At 42.3% G+C, this 20,046-nt stretch overlaps 1 long non-coding RNA gene across 1 annotated transcript; it reads right to left on the minus strand.

The window, feature by feature from the left end:
• Positions 1-13,081: 13,081 nt before the first annotated feature.
• LOC146763649 (uncharacterized) lies at positions 13,082-16,011 on the minus strand. Its single transcript, XR_014951640.1, has 2 exons — positions 13,648-16,011; positions 13,082-13,275 (listed from the first exon to the last, which is right to left on the minus strand). It is a non-coding gene; the product is annotated as an uncharacterized LOC146763649 (long non-coding RNA).
• Positions 16,012-20,046: the final 4,035 nt, after the last annotated feature.

Genomic DNA, 20,046 nt, shown 5'->3' on the forward strand with positions numbered 1-20,046 from the left:
GTTTTAACATCTGTGGATTGCTGAAAAAAGAGCATGATTATCAGAAGTCAAATCCACAACCACTGGTTAGGTATTTACCTACCTGCATCAGAACTATGACAGATGCTGTGAAGTAAGTGCATTATCAGATCCAGATCCACTTTTTCATCATCAAAACTGTGATGGTAAGCTGTCAGTAGCTCTCTGTCCTCTGCACTAAGGTCACTAGCACTTTTTTGGACCAGGGAACTGGAACTTTCATCCATGTTTCCAAATCCAAATGAAGCGCTGTAACAGGAAAATACACCAGAATCAAGGCTGCCCCTTCGGGTTTGCATTGAGCCATCAAATCAAACTTAGATTGAGACCAACTCAATTCAAGACTGTTGGTCTTGAATTCTGATGTTTAAGTGTTGCAGAAGGGAATCACCATACTATTACTGTTTACTGATTCCAATGTTAACCCAATGAAGGATGCCACTTTATTTATTAGTGTTAACTTTAGTTTTCTTCAACTTCATTGAAACACAACCATAAGCAAAGGAAAGTATAAAGATACTTCTCGTTTATCTGTTCAAGTAAAAATATTTGAGAGATATGTCTTCTCCAAAAATTTCCCACTAGCAGAAACTACACTAAGAGAAATTATAGTAGAGATAATCTTTACAAAACACTACCACAAGTATGACAACTGTAAGTTAATCAGAAAATCATTCTTGAATGGCCTAGTGTACACATTACTTCTGCAAATTTTCTTTAATATGCCTATTGCATATAAAAAATATAGATAAAAACACATTACAGATTTGTTTCCAAAATAAGCATGTGAAAAGAAAATGGTACATAGTATAGAATTAGCAAGTTGTGCAAGCATAAACAATATGCTATTGAGTACAAACTTTTTTGCTGTTTATTTTTTGAAATACTCCTATTCTTAAAAAAAGGTATTGCTATTAAGTCCAGATTTTAGAGCATGAAAAGCTAAAACCTGTTCTGATTAGAAGAACACAAATCTCAAATTTCCCATCACAACTCTATGTATATCATATACAACTCATTCTGCAAAACAGTTACAGCTTACCTGTAGGATTCCAACAGATGAACAACCTCTGTCTGTCCAAAGTGCCTAGCCCAGTCCACAGCCATCCTGAAATAGTTGCACAAGTATTTTTATTAGACTTTTCACTTCAAAAGATGCATATGAAGAGCACATCAGGAGAGGCAATTGACATCAGACTTTTGTACCCATTTCTGTATTGACATCAGTACTGTTATTGCTGGATCTGCAACTTCCCATTTGAAAGTGCTTGAATAGGTGTTAACAGCTGACTTTTAGGTGACTACAGTTCTTTACCACAACAGAATGTCAGTTTTACACAGGAGCAAACATGCTCAAGGAAGTGAGGAGGAAGAAGGTGCCATTCCTTTAAAAATGGTGCAGAGATCAGACCTGCCTGTTTGCAGTATCCTTGAAGTCATCTCAAAAAGTCACACCCCAGGCATAACATCTGGCTATTTCATGTCTTTCAGAAGCTGTCCTCACTATGCAGTTCACCCTTTTAACTTTAAATTGCATTTCTTCCCCAAGTTATTCAAATGTTAGTACCAAATATCAGACCCCTGGAATCCTAATTCTTATCATTCCATACTACAATTATTTACTGTACTTCCCTGTTTATATGAAGACATACTCCATGACCACAAAACCTGAGTTTCTACAGATCCACAAATATTTTTACATGCTACAATATATTTAGAAACATAACAGAAAGATCTTCTGATATGTGTAACTCCATGAAAATAGGAATTGCCAAATATTTTGGTTCAGTTCAGTAGATTACAGTTGTTCTACTAACCAGTATCCTAAACAAGACCTACTGAAACAAAATTTATAGCTCACAATCAAGACCATGTAATTAAGAATTCAATTTAGAATTTACAGAAAACAATGTGATTATCAGGAGTTAGAAATTGTTGAGGCTGTCAAAATCTATAGTTCTTACAGCAGTGTGATAAGCTAGCAAATTAATTTAGATGTTAAAGAATTTTCTTCCTCTCTCCTATATTGACAAATAAATCTATCTTTTGGTTTCTCTGTTTTTACCAGCCATTAGATGATTTGCAGTGGATACTTGCTCCCATGCTGATCAACTGTTCTACTTGACTCAAAAAGCCTCCCCCTGAAGAAATCATCAGAGCAGTCGCACCAGTTTCACTGTGCCTATAATCAACTGAGAAATAAAAAAAAAAAAAAAATCCAGCAAACCCAGTAGAAATGTTATTTTTTCATCTAAATATAGTACAAATACTGCTTTCAAATTCCAGCCCAAAGAGAATTTGTTTCCTCACTTTATCTCTGAAGTTAGTTCATATGAATTCTACACTGTTTTAGAAACACACTTCTGTCAATACTTCAAAACAATAACTAACTAAACAACTCATTATTTCTGCTAGCCCTATCATTTTTCAGTCAGCATCAGAATGCAAAGGTAACACCATTTGAAACTGGAGATAAAAGTAGCCATAAAAATCTAAGTACATCTGAGGTTGCTTTTTTCTTATGTAATAACACATGAAACTTACCACTGACATTTTCAGTTAAAATAAGATTTAACAGCTGAGCAAACGAATCAATATCTTTATGCAACCAGATGTCAGAAAGACAGGAATCCATTTCTTTTACTATCCACGGTTCAAGGCAATTCACATCTTTTTCAGTCTGAAGATAAAAAACAATATTGAAAGCTTAATCTTTTCCAAGAGTTGTCTTTATTCTCATACATTACCCACAAAGAATTGCAATGGTTATTTTTCCCAGCAGCCACAGAAACCCAGCACTCAGGTATCAGTTCATGCATTGATTTTGTCATACGCAAGTACGAACACAATGGCAGTCGAGCCATTTGATCTGAGGAAAAGCTGTGTGCAACCACCCGAACTGAAGAGCACACTTCAGCTAGAGCCGTTCATCCTCATCAAGTAATCTTTAAAATACGTTAATGTCCTGAAAGATTCAACAGAACTTTAGAAAACAGATTTTAAATGGCTAGTAATACAACACAAATATAAACACCTGTAACATCTCTTCCGACTAAAGAAAAAACTTACCAGTTGATTAAATACTGTGTCACCGCCATCATCCAACCGTTTGTACTCCTCATTTGTCCTTGGAACCGATTTTTGTCTCCGAGATGTCCCTTTGTTAGTGTTATCTTGAGCTGAACACCACTCAGCAAGAGTGTTCTTCTGTTTCTCTTCTAGAATGCAAAGTATTCCCCAAGAAAGTTTTAGAGTCATATTTATTATCCATTGTTTTCTACTAAAAAAGTTAGTCACAGCAGGTTTTACCAAGTTTTACCCATTCAACATCTTTTTTTAGTCTAGAATGCTACTACCAGTCCAACAGAAATGACATGTTTAAGGGTACCCAAAGTGCACTGCACCAGGGCTATAAAAACGAGGTAAAACCCAACACTTTGGTGTTTAACCCCCCAAACCTCCATTATTCCAAACTACTGCATTCAAAGTATCTTCCTTAAGTAATCACCTTCCACACAATCTCAGGCCAGATCTTTTTCCACAAATGGAATTCTGAAGACAAGTGATACAGTCCCTGCATGTAACAACTTACTTTTCTACACCACTGGAAGAAACATCAGAAAACACCAGTGTCCTAACTGAACTTTTCTGACCCCAGTGATCAGAGATGAGCACTGTGATCAATACCCAGTTAGGACTGGATATTGAATGTTATAGCTTTGGGGTTTGCATTTTTTACTTTTCCTTTAAATAATCACTGGGATCATTACTTTCAGTTGCCAGGAAAACTTCTGAAGCAGTATCTACTTAATCAACTTAAAACCAATGATGTTTAGCTCAAGAGTGTTAACACTTAAAAAAATACATCCATGCCTGAAGAAAGCAGTGAAAAATGTTACTGAAGGGAATACCTTGTCCATTTAGTGCAAGATGTACAAAATCATGCCTGCTTTAATAGCTGCACTTTAATTTGCACCCAAAGGTACAGAGCATCCTATGCTTCTTTAGCATTCATGTGGGCAGAGCCCCCAGTTATATATAACTCTACAGCATAATAATTAGAAAAAAGATGACATTCATCAACTGAGTGAAAACAGAATGCAACCACTGAATCAAAGTGATCTTTTTTCTTTAATTGCATAAACTATTTCCATAATGTAAATATTGACAGCTTAAAGATACTTGCTGTCATCTAAATCACACTCATTTAATCTCCTGACTCTGGAATTTCAACAGAAAATAATCCTGTTAATTGTTTGTTCAATCAATGATTCTCATTGCCAACCCTTAGAATTAACAAGTCCACTGACCTTGCTGCTTCTTTTCTTTGTACTTCACCATCTCTTTGTTTGTATACCCAGTGCTTCGTAAAATGTCCTCCAGAAACATCTCTTTAACTTCAAAAGGTCTCCCTTGGACTAAAATAGAAAAAATCCGTAAAAGATCATATATTCACCAGCTTCACTTACAGAATTAATTTTTTAAAAAACTACCTTCACTGGAGTTTATTTTTCTCGAAACTGTACAAAACAAAACATTTCCAAAATCAAATGCCACCTTGTTTCTCCTCAACCTCTTCAATTTTATGAAGTGTTCCAGCAGATGTTCGTAAGATTGACAATTATTAACTACAATTTTTTTTTAAACGAGAAAAAGAAAACAGCTGTTTTTGTTTAGGCTTACAAACAAGAACTTGCCATGTAAGTCTCCCATCTGGATTAAAAATGTAATTAAATAATAAGCAATTAATACAGCTTTTTGCAAGGTTCCACACAGAGACAGTAAATCTTTGTACTGAACTCCTTTCTTTTCATGAGAATCATGTGAGAAGGCAGCCTTATCTCCATGTCCTCTACTAATTCAGCAAAGCTGAGCTTTCTTTACTGAATACTTCTTGACAGATGAGACATCCCAGCGGCCTTTACCTTCTGATAATTTATCCTGATCTCTTTTTCAACAGGACTGTTTTCTAGACCTTATCTGTCGACATTGCAGGATGCTTTTTGCATGAAGATTAAAATCTCTACATTTTGATTTCTTGTTCCTTAACCTGACTCAGGAACACTCAGGATTTTCCTTCAGAAAGAACAATCCACAATTCACATACTTTTAGAAGCTGGTCACAGAGGAAGCCTTCCAACACTGATCACAAACTCTGTGTACTACAGCGATCCACAGCCACAAAATGTGGTTTCTGTGGTCAGGATTTTGTCAGCCGTATTGCTGAAGGAGACTCAAACCTTGTATATTAAATTAACAGACAAAGCCACTTCTTTTAATTCTTAAATTAACCAAAAAAAAACCAAAAAAAAAAACCCCAAAACAACAACAACAACAAAAAACGGGAAAAAAATATCTTTTGAATTGTTATTGGCCTGTTACATAACCAGCACAAACACTGTGGTAAATTGGAGAGATTGGGAGAGATTGCCAGCAGATTTTCCAACACAAATTGACCGATCTGAAAGAACAGGAAGCTGCAAAAAGACTAAACTGGAAAGTCATACAACAATCATAACTGAGGCACTCCCTTGCAAAAAAAATACAAAGAACATGAAATCACGTGTAATTTCCAGATTCCTGTCTCCAACAAGCTGCAAACCTTATTCAACTGGGCAGAAATTCAAAACTGAGAACTAAACAATTCCATCTGCAAAAAAAGGAAGGAAAAAAAGGTTTCCTCCTCACAAACATTTGCTAAAATAAACCAGTAAGCAATCCCATTTCCTAAAACCATTGAGATTTTTTTTAAAAAGGCTGACATGCAGAGAGTCTACCTGATTGTCAGATAAAGCATTTCTCTTAAAAGCTACTTTTCAAAACACATTAAAGTTGGACATTACTGTTGAAAAAGTAAGAGGATTGCAAGGTGCCAGAGGAGGTCACCCATGCAGAAAACCTGCAAGCCAGGAGGGTGGGGCAAAAACCGCAAACCCACAAAAACCCGCAATCTCCCACGCATTTACATTTTGGCTTTACTAAAGATCAGTCAAATGAAATTAAACCAGCAAATAATGGTAACTTTTCTTTGCATTTGAATGTAGTCTAACTGCAGGTAACTGAGTCTGCAAACAAACTAAGCAAAACTGGATGTCTTTTCTGAATATTTACCTAGATGAACAACTACTAATTTTCCTTAAATCAGAGAATCATGTGATTCTTTTTTCATGTGAAACCCAATCTGCCTAAGCCTGTATTTCTGAACTGAACTGGTACAGTTATCTGTGTTTTATCCAGTAACCAGTGACAACCTTCACAAAGCCTGAAGAGTAAGATCCTACTGGAATGCACTGATATATATCACACTCATGTAGCTCCTAAGTCCTGTATCAGCATGAAGACAGAACTTCAATAACCTCTTCCTACTTCTTCAATTAAGAGTGGAGGGGGGCAGGATGTACCTGCATTTACAGAACTCCCAGTGACTCAAACACTTCACTTTGAATGAGGTGCAAACAGTCAAGAAACAAGAAACCTGCATACAGAAAGAACAAGGATTCCTGGAATTCTCAGTGTATTAATCATGTGCCTTTACTCAGAATAATTTGCTACAGTTTAGTAAGATCTGTGAGTCTCAGGGCAGGTATACTCAGACTTAAGAGTTAAGATCAAGACTTACTATGTATTACTGGGCAGCTTCCAAAATACCTAATAAAGAGATTTGCATCTAGAGGAGCACTAGAGAGAATTAGTTTTAAATTATTCTGGTTTTGCAGCACATCTCTCAGTTTTATTAGCAAGAAGTCACTGAACCTATCCCTCTCATGTACTTCATCCTGTAACAAAAAGGGAAAAAAAGAGATAAAAAACCATCACAGATTCACAACTTCTGACAAAAACAAACTTCTCTAAAAAAAAATACATGTTTTGGTGGCACATTACAGAGGCCTTAATATGTGTGAGTCTAGTTTAAGTAATAGGTTTTTTTTAAAAAAACTATCCATAAAGAAACAAAAATGCCTCAAAAAGTTTTTGTCAGCGCTGAGTGCATTGCAATGCTGAAGCTGTAAGCACCTTAACTTTAGAGGCTAAAGTGAGTATCTGAAACCTCTCTGGTTTTGTATTTGAAGCCAAATTTCAAGAAAACACCACAAAGTACAAATCTTATTTTAATAAATTCTCACTTCACCACTGATAAGCATTTAAAAAAATGTATGACACCACATAATCAGAAAAACAGACAAATTGCTTAGACAAGTCATACACAAAGCCTATAAGTTAAGGTACATAACTGATTAATCATCTTTTTCATTCTTCTGTTTTGATTTATATTATGAATGAAGGAAACAAGGACTCAAAATACAAAGTTTGTAGGCTGACATCAAGAATGTATAAATCATTCTCATGCTTTTTTAACTCTGATAAACAGGCAGGCACCTAAACTTACCTTTTCATCTTCAGTACTTAAGTCTTGCCAAAAACATTCTAGTTCCCTTTACTTATTCAGTTCCATCATAGGAATATTGACATAATCACAAATGAACAATCTGAATAGTTTGCTAGCAATTAGACTCCACATTATCTAGAAAACTCTGGGCAAACAAATGGACTGAAAACCTGTATTGCTAAAACAAATGGTAAGAGAAAATCTGACACAATCACATTGAACCACATCAAGGTAAGCCTCCCTAAGGATTTTCTGCTGACCATGGAAGTTCAGAAATATTTACACTTCTGTCCCTCTCCACTCCTCCTGATTCCACACTTAACCATTGGCATGAAAATAAGATATTTTTACAGGAAAAACGCAAACACACAGAAAAACACCAAACTGCACGAAACATGCATTCTACTCTGAGGACTCAGAAAGTCTTTGAAGTTGATTCAGATTCTACCAAACAAAAACACCTAAAGTGCTCAGCAAATTTCAGTAAAACAAATGAGGACCTCATTTTCCAAAGCAATACATATTGCTCCACCCCACATGAAAGACCACAGGATGCTCACCACAATAACATGGGTCACGGTGGAGAGAGTGCTGTCTCCTGCCATCAGCGTGCCAAGGAGCATGTCATTAGTGCAGAATGTTACCAGCGTCTTTGGAGAAACCCTATGGATCACATCACAGAGACAACTCAGGGGTTTGCACCATTTAAAGCTTTCCATGGATCAAAAATTAAAGCAGCTGCTGACCAGAAGAGAAATTACAGTTCTCTCCTCAAAAGATTCATGCACACCACTTGTTTTTAAACTATGCCTTTTCCCAGACATTTCCTAACAATTTGTAGTGCTTGCGCCTCAAAACTCTGGACAACGTATTAATTGAAAGAATAAGATTCAATATTAATAACTAAGGAAATAAAAGAAAACTGTGAAGAAACCCTGCACGTCATTCATTTTACTAGAAAATTCCATGTGGAAAACCAGGTTCCAATTCCTCAGCCTGTGCTTGGATATAGCCTTTGTACTTGTCTACACGTGGTGGGATGAGCCTGTCTGGACGCCAAGTGCCTACCCAAGCCACTCTATCTGTCCTCTCCACGGGCAAGGGAGAGGAAACATAACAAAAAGACTACCAGGCCCCAGAGAAAGATAAGGAGAATGTGGTTCTCTCCCACGGGAAAGTGGGCTCTCCACGAGCTTCTCCAATATGGGTCCTTCCCATGGGCTGCAGTTCTCCAGGAACTGCTGCAGCACAGGTCCTTTTCCACAGGGTGCAGTGCTTCAGGAACAGTTTGCTCCAGTGTGGGACCCCACAGGGTCACAATCCTGACAGCAAACCTGCTTCTGTGCGGCTCCCTCCCTGGGGCCGCAGCTTCTGCCAGGAGCCTGTTTCAGCACAGACTTCCCAGAGGATCACAGTCTCCTTCAAGCATCTACCTGCTCCAACACAGAATCCTTCACAGGAGGATCCCTGCTGCACCACAGACCTCCACGGCCTGCTGGGCCACAGCTGCCTCACCATGGGCTGCACCATGGGCTGCTCTGGCACCTGGAGAATCTCCTCCCCTCCTGCACTGACCTTCCTGTGTGCAGAGCTGCTTCTCTCACATGCTTTCACCACTCTTCATGAACTGCTGCCTCTGTTGTGCAGGTTTTCCTCCCCCATTCCCCACTGTCCCAGAGGCACTATCACCATCACAGATAGGCTCAGCCTTGGCCAGAGGCAGGTCTGTCTTGGCTGGCACCGGCTCTGTCACACACGGGAGAGGCTTCTGGCACGTCCTCACAGAAGCCTCCCCACAGCTCCCAAAGCCTTGCCTTGAAGACACAACTCATTACAGCTGACTAAATCACAGAGGCATCTGCTTGATCCTCTGGTTTTTCAGGAGGTGAAAATACTGAAATGTTACAATTCCATACCTGGGGCACAGTTAGCTGTCCCAATAAAAACAGCAATTCTCACTACTCCCTCTGCTACTGCCATCCTAAAAGAGCTGAAAAGTTCCTCTGTACTGTACTCTACAGCTTTTCTCTGGAAGACAGTTGAGAAAACCTTAAAAATTATGTTTCTGTCTTACTAGAAACACCTCTCAACATCTCCACTCCAAATTTCTTTTGTCCACAGCTCAAAATATTGTTATCTCCCCCTTTCAGTGTTTCCCTGGAGTAATTGTATTGATTTTTCTCAAGCTGGATTTTCTGCACTGCTCCCAGTAATTCTACCATTTTCACCTGACTTTGCTCTTCTTCTGCCAGCATAGTACTTCCATATATTAATCATTCGGCTTATTTGTGACACATCTTCACCAGCTCTTCTAATCTCTTAATATCCTTGTGAGCTTTCATACACATATTTGAATTCTTATTGTGGCTTCATTGTTCAAGTGCATTCATTTTCACCAGCTATGTGTTATCTTTGTTCACTCAAGCAACACAACCTTTAGCCATCTTCTGGTCACTCATATCTCAACTGCTGGCCTTTCCCTGAAATGTCATTTCGCTACACGGTGCAAAGATGTAAAAACCCCAAACAATCCATTCATGCTCTGCTTTACAGACAAATTCATCAAGTGATACTGAAACCTCTACTTTTACATCACTTCATGTTTTAAACACAGCAGCTGAAGAAGAATACATTTAATCCAGGCTAGACTGATAAATAATGCTCAGCTTCATCAGTCACATTCCAATTTTTCTGTTTTCCCTTTTATGGCTCCTATCAACTCTCACTACATAACATTTGTTACAGCATACTGGTTTTCACACCTACCTTCAAAGCTTGCAGACCTTTTGAATCCACACATGTTAAAAGCAGAGAGAACGGGGAAAAAAAGAAGAAAGTGTAGACTTGATCTGAAAATCAGACAAGGATTTCCATGCAGAAGAAATCAACAGAAAATACCTGAGATTCAGTTCTGTAAGACAGCCTTCTACATCAAACTGCAAAACACAGGAAGAAAGCCATCCTTTTCACTCTTACGTATTCCTTACCTGCAGTAACGTATCCCATCTGTGAGGCTGCAGCACAAACATACTGCAGTTTCAATGTACACAAGATTCACAAGACCAACACAAGATCAACCGACACTTAGAAGTACCATTGGTACCTGCTCTCTAACCGGATCTGGTAACCAATTGTCTGGCCAATCTTCTCTCTTCTTTCTGCTGCCACTCTTTCAGCCACTGCAACAGCTGCTAAACGTCTTGGCTGAGTACAAAACACACGACAGGGAGTTCCATTCTTGTAGCAGTCATCAAGGATAAATTGAGGGATCTGTAAAGAAGTGGTTCAAATTTGCTATTTGAGAAAGTCACAGCTTTGTTAGCACAGGGAAACCATTAACTGCATATCAATATTGCACATTGCAAAAGACTTTTCATTACAATTATCATAGCAAGCATATCTGAATCAGCAGAAAGTAAATTTCTAATTATAACCTATTTAGGTTTTTTTTAAAGAAAAACCTTACAGTGCCTCCCTCCTGCTTCAGAGAAATCTAAAAAAAAAAACCAAAGCCCTGCAGATAATCTCACATTTTAACACAAAAAATAGATTACTCTGGATACTAAGAACAGAACTAGCCTTAGAAGAAAAAGGGTTATACAAACATCACAGCTACTTTCCCTTCAATATTTTGTATTATTTTAATGAAAAAATGGTATCTACCAGAAAATTGTAAGGAATCATTTTTGCTTCTAGTACCTATCTAGAGGCTTAGTGTTTCAAAAGCAACAAAATAAATTGGAACAACATTTTCAATCACACAGGAAAAGGAAAGCCTTGAAACAGCATCAAAGTACCCCATATCACAAATGTTACACAACTGGCATTAGTTTAGAATAAATACTGTTATAGTTTTTATTTCATTGAAGCAACATACCTGCGTCGTTTTTCCTGATCCAGTCTCTCCTATAATCAAAACAATTTTATTGTCCTTTATGGTTTGGACAATTTCTTCCTGTTTTTCAAGAACTGGTAGTGACTGCCTGAAGGAATCAAACTCTGATTCCCCTCTTTTCCCTGGGACCTGGGGGATACCATCATTAAGTCGACCACTTGTCTTGTTTACTTCTTTCTTTTCTGTGAAGACAAGTTAAAAGGTCATTTATGCAGACACAGAGGAAGGTCACAAAAACACTGCTCAAAAATTGTACTTAAAAATTAACATTGCTGGCTTTTTATGCATCCCTGTGGGTAAAGTGACAAACCCATCACACATTTAGATGTCATATTTATAGCATGTCCTGCAGTGCTTGCAATAGATATTTTTCAAAACAGTTATTACTTTCATAGGTATTTTGAAGAAAACCAGACTCTTCCAGAGCATTGCTCCAAGTCAAAAAAGCCTACAAAGAGCAAAAGGAGAAACAAACTAAACCAGAGAATATCAGCCTGGCGTATTTTGGTGGCCTTTGTATCTGCGCCCACATTTCACACCTGCAGTTCCCCCTAGAAATACACACTGACAGAGTTAAACCTTTAAGCTATTCCACACGTTTGCCTGAAATCATACCAATGCAAGCATGCTGTATCAAGAGCCCTGGCCCCCACGCAGCAGTGCGATGTGTTAGAAAGCAGTGCATAAGTAGCCAAAAAACAGGCACATCTTCTGAGGGAGCTACTTCACATCCATCATTGCAAGTGCTACTCTGTAATTCCTTGAGAATTATTCTCTGGCAGAATGAAAAGTTTGCTGTAAACTCAGTTATACATATGTAATGCCATTAACAGATTCATATTCTAAATTTCAAGCTCTGTTGTACCAAGACAAACAGACTAAGAGATCAGGAGAACTAAAAATACATTCTTGAGATGCAGAGAAAGGCAAATATTAGACTGTTCATTAACTTATCCCTTACATTCCTAAGACATTGCATTTCAGCACTTTTATTACAGCTTCCCTCTGGTTCATATAACAATCCTATTAAACAACTAAAACAATTGGAAATAACAGCAAAGAAAGCACATCAAGAAGAGACACCACGTATCAAAACCATGCAATTAAACAAGGCATACTGGTACAAATGTTTTCTGTTCACTACACCCATCTCTGCACACAGAAACACAGTGCAACTCTTCCACTTGTAGCTGCTAAAGCAATAATCTAGATGAAAACCTTGCTTTTAAAAAAAAAACCAACATTTCGACCAAAGTTTGTCTTTCCGTGAACTCTTCCATATTCAAGAAATCAAGAAGTCTGGACAGTAGTCTCTTAAGGACCAAATCTATTTTGTAGAGATGAAGAAGTAAAAACTGAAATTTTTGATTTATCAAGCACATTAATTTCTATAAGCAGAACAGACAACCTCATTTTCTAATATAGGCATTCTTATGGCATCACAGTAACACTGACTCTTCAACCCCACCTCATAGTTACTTCTGTGAAGCCACATTTCAAAATGTGCTTCCAAAAAGATTTGGCTGGAACTGGCTCAAAGATTCTAAATTAACACAACACAAGGTGGACATCTCAATGTGCATGATATGACTTCCCAAATTCCTCACAGCACCAGTTATAAAAGACCTTAAAAGTAAGGAAAATTAATGCATTTGTTTGAAGGTGTCTGTTAGGACACCAGAGGGGACAGAGCAGGAAGAGGTTTGTTTTGTCACTGGGTTGCAGGTGGTTTCGAGTGGTGTCGATGGACAAGTCCAAATCAGAACACATGCTGAACGTACCAGATTCAACAGCACAGGCACTTCCTCGCTCTGTCCTTGGCAGGAGCTCCGCGCGTTCCTTATTTGTGACGGGAAAGCGCTGAATTAGGCTCCGAACGGCGTGTTTCGTACAGAGAGCCAAGTCACAAGTCATGACTGCGTGTGCCTCTGACACATCCTTCTTCCTTACAGTCAGGTATCGATTGGCTCCTTTTCTGTCAGGGGGAGGGAAAACTTATTTTAGGAAAAAGGAACCTACTCTAGGTTAACTTTTATCTGTCAGGGTATGAGATGCTAAGCAAAATCTTTGGAAAAAAAACAGAAATCACAGTGAGAACCTTTTTTAATGGAGCCATTAAATCCACAGAGTATAAAATCATGCTGTCCCAAAATGCATGTCACAAGCTTTTCCAAGCATGCATACAGCAATGAACAAAGATGCTCATATCTGTAGCTACTTTTACACTTTTTTCTCTAATACTATTCCTTGCAGCAAGTTGAGGATGTTGAAAACATCAATCAGGTTATCATTAGTCTTGAAATTCTATCATCTGCACCAAAGAACTGAAAACTGTACCCCGACTCACCCTTTGCTTTTAGATACCAGTCCAAGAGACTGACAGAGCCGGTGAACAAATGCTCTTTCAGTACTAGTGAAACTAGAAGGAAATTCCATCTCTAGAATGATAAATAATAATGAAAAGACAGTAACAATGCAACAGGCAGTAATCTTGACAACTCAACGTTACAGAACACAGAATTGTTAGGATTGGAAGGGAGACCACCCAGTGCAACCCCCCTGCAGGGTCACCTGGAGCAGGTGACAGAGGAACACATCTAGGGTTTGGGATGTTTCCAGAGGGGGAAATTCAATGCTTTCCCTGGGCAGCAGTTTCAGTGCTCTGCCACTCAAAGGAAAGAAGCTCTCCCTCATGTTCAGGTGGAACTTCTTCTCTTTGAATTTATGGCCATTGCTCCTTGTCCTGTCACCAAAAAGCCTGCACCGCCTTCCTGGGACTCATCTCGGAGATATTCATATGCATTAGTGAGATCCCCTCTCAGTCTCCTCTGGGCCAAACAGGACCAACTCCCACAGCTCTCCTGATGAGAGACCTCCATCTCAGTGGTCTCTGCCGGACCCGCTCTATCAGCTCCCTGTCTCCGTGCTGGGGAGCCCAGAGATGGACACAGCACCCCAGCCGTGCCTCACCAGGGCCGGGCAGAGGGGCAGGATCCCCTCCCTGACCCGCTGCCAGCGCCCTCCCCACACCCGCAGCTGCCCCCGGGCCGGGCCGTGCCGCGCACCCGCCTCGTCCCCGCTCCGGAACCGCTCCAGGGCCAGCTGCGCCGCTATTGCCACCACCTCGTCCACGCCGGCGGCCCCGAGGGGCTCGGCCCGGGCGCGCACCGCGGCGGCGGCAGCCCCGTCCCCCGCAGCCCCGCCGGGCTGCCGCCGCGGGACCCGCCCGTGTCGCGACATGGCCCCGACACGGCCCCGCGCGGCCCCGCACGGCCCCGACACCGCCCGGACCCGGGGCCGCAGCCGCTCGGCCCGAGGGCGCCGCCGGGGCGGGGCGGGGCCGGCTGGAGCCGCCCGCAGCCGAGCCGGCCCCGGCGGGAGGAAATTGGCGCTTGTGCCGCCGCTCGGGGGGCACGGCTGCCCGAGGAGCGCGCTGCGCGTGTGGCTGCGGGCAGAACGCGGCCCTGCTCCCTGTCCCGTCATGAATTACCTGCTTTCATGGCATGGCGTGAAACGGAGCTGTGGCGAGGGTCATCTCGGGCCTCAGCCTCCTCACTCGGTAAAGTGTTGCTTGCCCTGCTTTTCCTGCTGTCCTTGGACTCCACGCTGAAGACACGAGCTAGAAACTTAACCAAATCCACTTGGGCCTGACACAGGCCTCGGTACTGAAGGCTGCTGCTTCGGAAACATCATTAGGTCAGAAGGAGAGTACTTGGAAGAAGAATAAGCTACTACTCCTCAGTTGAAATGGGCAATTAAATAAATAGAAAATAAACACTCACTGTCTGATGTAGCTAGCTGAAAAGTAGCTCTTAAGCGACCTCCAGCAAGGCTTTTACAAAGCTAACTTCAGCATAATTCTGCACTGAGAGATTACACTGGAGCGGAACAATTGATCTGTTCTAAGGTTACTTTAATTTTTTTTTCAGTTTTTCAGTTCAGGTATCTGACTATGTATCTTCAATCAAAGTACAAAATGCTAGTTCCTCATAGCTGTTCCTGTGACATTCAGTACTGCCACCTCAAAGCACATCACAGTTATGGAAAATTAAACACGCCAGCTGAATAAGATGAGCATTCCTCTTATCATCCTTGGTATCAACAAGGAAAAATGAGAGTTCATAACTAATTTGAAAGAGTCACATCTTTACTTAAGCACCCAGATCTCTTAACAGTTTCTACCTCTTAACAGCATCAGCTTGCCTTCCTACAGACAAAAAGCCCCATGATTCTGAAAAAAGATTCCTCGGCTCAATTCTGCTCTCAGTTTGCAATCCTGTAAATACAGCAGTGCACAGAGGTAACTGTTGGGTTAGGGCTCATCTGTATGGCTAAATGGTGTGAAGCCTGAGTGCATCCTGCATAACAAATTCCTTAATACATGCCCTTCTCTTTTCATTGCTTTTTTGACTCTCCAATGCTATTAGAAGGGTGAAAAAATAGGAGAGTGTGGTCAGGCATGCACTGCCTGCTGCAGCCCTGCTGAATACTGAGTCACAGTCTGCACTCAGCATATGAATGAGCAAAGAATTGTGCTTGACCAAGCTCTTAGACATGGAGATTGTATTCTTTATAGGTATTCTCCTAGTAAAAATTACTAGCTGTGGATTTTCGTATTTGAAATAACAACCTGTAAATATTTAAAAATTCTGCTTTCATGATTGGCCTCAGAGATACCTTCTGGCTAATGTTTACTCAAAACAAATAACCCCTGGAATAAGAATTATTTTTTGTATTAACATACGTCAAATGCCCATGTATTTTTTATAAGAAGAATTAAGAGGCAGCACAGTTTTACGCAAAAAATACATCTGCATGTTTAAATACAATTAGGCATTCTTATTTTACCTTCCCTAGAGTCACTTTTGCTGACTTCTTTTCAGTTTGCAGAACATTTTCTCTCTTGTAAACACTCTTATGTTCCACAAAATATGCCAGTTCTAAGAGAAAAAGAACTGCAAAGGATGTTAGTGAAACAGTAGTATTATGCACTGTGTTAGACTGTGTCAGGCTTGACTGTAAAATAATTAGTCTTTCTGGTTTTTGTTTGTTTGGGATTTTTAAAATATTTTAAGTGGTGTAAGACTTGCTAGCTGTTGAAATATGATGCAAGGATCACTGGTAAGCCAATTCTTCAAGATCAAGTTAATGAAAGAGCACAAGATATATTTATCTTTTCAGTTCCTTGAATAATAATAAAAAAAAAAACAAAAAACAAAAAACAAAAAGAAGCAGAAAACCCATAAAAAACCCAAAACAAACAAACAAACAAAACCCCCAAACAACCCAAACAAAAAAGGAATTCCAGTATGCAGGGGTTTAAGCATTATGGTACATTTGTAACCAGACAGCTGTTTGCTGCTGTGATCATTAATGATCCCATGAAGTAAGTTATGTATTTATACAGATTTAGGGAAGTAAGGCTGATGTCAAATTATATTGAGAGATATTTGTTTAATAAATTAACTGCAGTGAAAATGGGCATTTCTTGCTTTACTGCACACTACTGGATACACTCCTACGTTGATAGTTCCCCAGACCTTTGGCTGCTGATCCGGGTGATTGCCACTGCCCCCTTTCTGTAACCTCTCCTATCATCCGCTGACGCATCATTTCTTACTTTTCTGTCTTTTCCACTTCCACTTCCCTTACTTCACTTCTATTTATTTTTGAGACATCAAAGAAAAGGCCTTTTGATCAGTTCTGTCTTGTTCTGTCTTTGTAAAACAATCTCTCTCAGGTCCTCACTTGCCATGGTCCAGAACTTGAGCTTTGTCTCTACAAATCCATTTCCCACATCACTGTTGAACTGAACTGAACTGCAGCCCTTCAGTGCCCTCAAGGCATCCATAGTATTCAGCAATTAATCCAGAATGAAGGCTGGGAAGAGCACGATTCCAACAGACATTGTGTCTCTCACTGCTTCCATTCAGGCATTCGCAGGGCCACTCTGGCTGCAGCCTGAACTCTACTGAGCGAGAGGCCACGGCCGAGAGGATCAAGCCAGGCCTCTCTGGTGCTGGGCACAGCCTGTTCCTGGCAGACCTTGGTGCCAGGCACGGAGAGGATGTGACTTGTGCACTGCTTTGTCACCACCGCTTCTGCCTGGGCTGCATCCAGCGGTGGGCACACAGGAATCCCTCGTGCCCACTCTGCAGGACACCCATAGAGACCGTCAGGCTTTCTGAGCACGCAGACGAGCATCAGGACACAGCCGGGACTGCCCCGGAGCAGCTGCCAGTGGCCACCGGCCGGGCAGGGAGAGCTCCCGGCTGCCTGGATGAGAACAGCCCCATGGCCCTGTGGTGTCCTGTGCAGCTGTGCCACAGGGGACACTGTCCCCAGCTGAGCAGGGCCCCTCAGGGCCGGAGTTCCCGGGTGGCCTCCTGCCCGAGGTGTGGGCCCGACTTTTCCGTGGACAGCCGCAGCTGCTGGAGCCCCTGCAGCGCTGGCTGCGCCGGAGGCTGGAGGGGATATTCCGGCTCTGGTGGTGGCTGGTTGAGGCCGCAGAGAGCTCCATCCTGCACGACCTGTGCCTCAAGGGGCTGAACGCCGAGGTGTTGGTGCAGGGGCTGCAGCCTGTCCTCGAGCAGCACACGGCTCCACTGGTGCATGGCACCATCAGCATCATGGTGGGCCAGTGCAGCGAGGAGGCCCAGAGGCTGCTGTGCTCTGGTGCCTTCAGGGACGACAACAACAGCCCTGTGGCCAGTGCCAGCTCCACCACCTCCAGCAGCTCCCAGAGCAGCAGCTCCTGGATGGGGGCTCCTGTCCATGGCCCCGAAGTCTGTCATGTGGAGGAGGAAGCTGGTACATCGGAGGCTGCTTTCCCTGGGGGTCCCAGCTGCCCCCCACCTGTGCCAGTCTCCGTGGAGTGGGACTGGCCCCAGGAGGAGCCATGGCAGGAGGTGGTGACAGTGGCAGATCCCTCTGCCCAGGGCAGCAGCTTCAGCCCCTCCACCCCTCTCCTGGGCTACAACCGATTGCCATGGGCACCCTTGCACCCCATTAAGAGAAGGGACTCAGCCCCTAGGACTCTCCCCAGCCCTGCAAGAGGCCAACCCACTGGCAACTCTAGCAGGGCTCTCACAAATCTTTACTGAAGGAAAAGGGAATAAATGGTTATTTCCCACACACGCTTTCTCCCTGTAGGGCAGGAGTGACAGGAGTGCTGGGTCAACTTCTAGCTAGCCCCTTCCCTGACCACGCCGAGAGTGGCCGCCCCTTGCCTGGATTGGCCTGGTGGCAGTATAGCAGGGCTGCTAGAAAGCTGCAGCAGTGAGGCTGCTCCCCCAGAGCACGAGCTGTATCTGCAAAAGGGTCGGGACAAAGAACAGGGAGGGGTCTTCCAATGGTTTCTCAGGGAGGTTTATTCCAGGAGAAGGGTCAGGGAAGGAAAGACACAGAACAAAGGTGTGCACCAATTTATATACAGGGGAGGGTACAAGGGGAGGTTACAGACTTTCTCAAATTTCAAGGAACCTGGGGAGGAGCAGAAGGTAGGGATTACAATGCTCAAACCCATAGGGAATAACAGGGGAAGAGTACAGTTTGAATGAACCAGTTAGGTCTTAGGGGGATACAAGATTGACAGGGAAGGATCTGGAAGTAAAGACGGGATTATACTGACAGACAAAGGAGGAGGGCAGAGTTACAGTGATGGACATGGAAGGTACTGGAACAAAGAGCATCTTTGGGGAGATGGACAAGGGAGGTGAGAGGATAGGCTTCAAGGACAAACCATCTGCACAGGGATAACAGAACCAACTTATGGAAGAAAAACACACTACCACCCCGGAGAAGCTAAAGGCAGAATGGACAGCTCAGGCAGCTGATCTTGATGCAGGACCACGCTCTCAGACCAGGGTGGGATTAAAGATAATTTTAATGACCATACAATGCTTGATGAGGGAGAATATGTGTTAAATGGAGTAGGCGAATTGGGAATCTGTACTTTCTCACTAACTCAGCGAATGAGGAAACAAAGAGGGCAAGATGAAATTGTGAGTTTAGGATAAAAGAGAGACTGCGACTTCCAAAAACTCAAGACACATCCCACAGAGTTATGGCCCAGTGGATTCTCTCCCCTTATTCAGATCCTTATTTTTCTATTGACTTTGGCATTGCCATGTTGTTTTCCCTCACATGTCCTCACTTCTTCCTCTTCTCTGACTAGAAGAAAAACTGCTCCTATGGGGTACCATTGCCAAAAAGTTTGACTAATTCAAAGTTTCTTGCAGGATGTCACAGCACCAAAATGTTGATCTCATCTAGGCTCTGCTCCGGGGAACCGCTCATTACATTTCTGCTCCCAGCCACGTGGCCCTGCCACCACCATGGGGGCAGTGGTGGCCACTTCAGGGCTGGCACTATTGAACACCTCTCTTTATGTGGATGCTGGGAAGGAGAAGCTGCTGCCATCGCCCCCCTGCCCTTCTGTCCACAGTGCGGCTGGCCAGGAGCAGCCAGGCAGAGAAGGCTCACCACAGGTCGTGCCAGGATGGCAGCAGCCGTGGCAGCTCATCGCCACGTGCTGCACCTGGATGGCCCCTGGCAGCAGTGCCTCGCCACCCCTGGGAAAGAACCACACATGGGCTGTTTTGCTTTTGTTCTTCAACATGTCATCACAGAGATGTTACAACCTCTCTAATTTGCCCAGCAGCATGTCCCTCTTCAGAGCCATCCCAGACCAGCTCGGTCGGACATGGTGGAAGCTTCTAGCAGCCTTCCAGAGAAGCTACCCACA

This window comes from Lonchura striata, chromosome Z (genome assembly GCF_050655825.1).
Source record: "Lonchura striata isolate lonStrDom1 chromosome Z, ASM5065582v1, whole genome shotgun sequence".
Taxonomy (NCBI): Eukaryota; Metazoa; Chordata; class Aves; order Passeriformes; family Estrildidae; genus Lonchura; species Lonchura striata.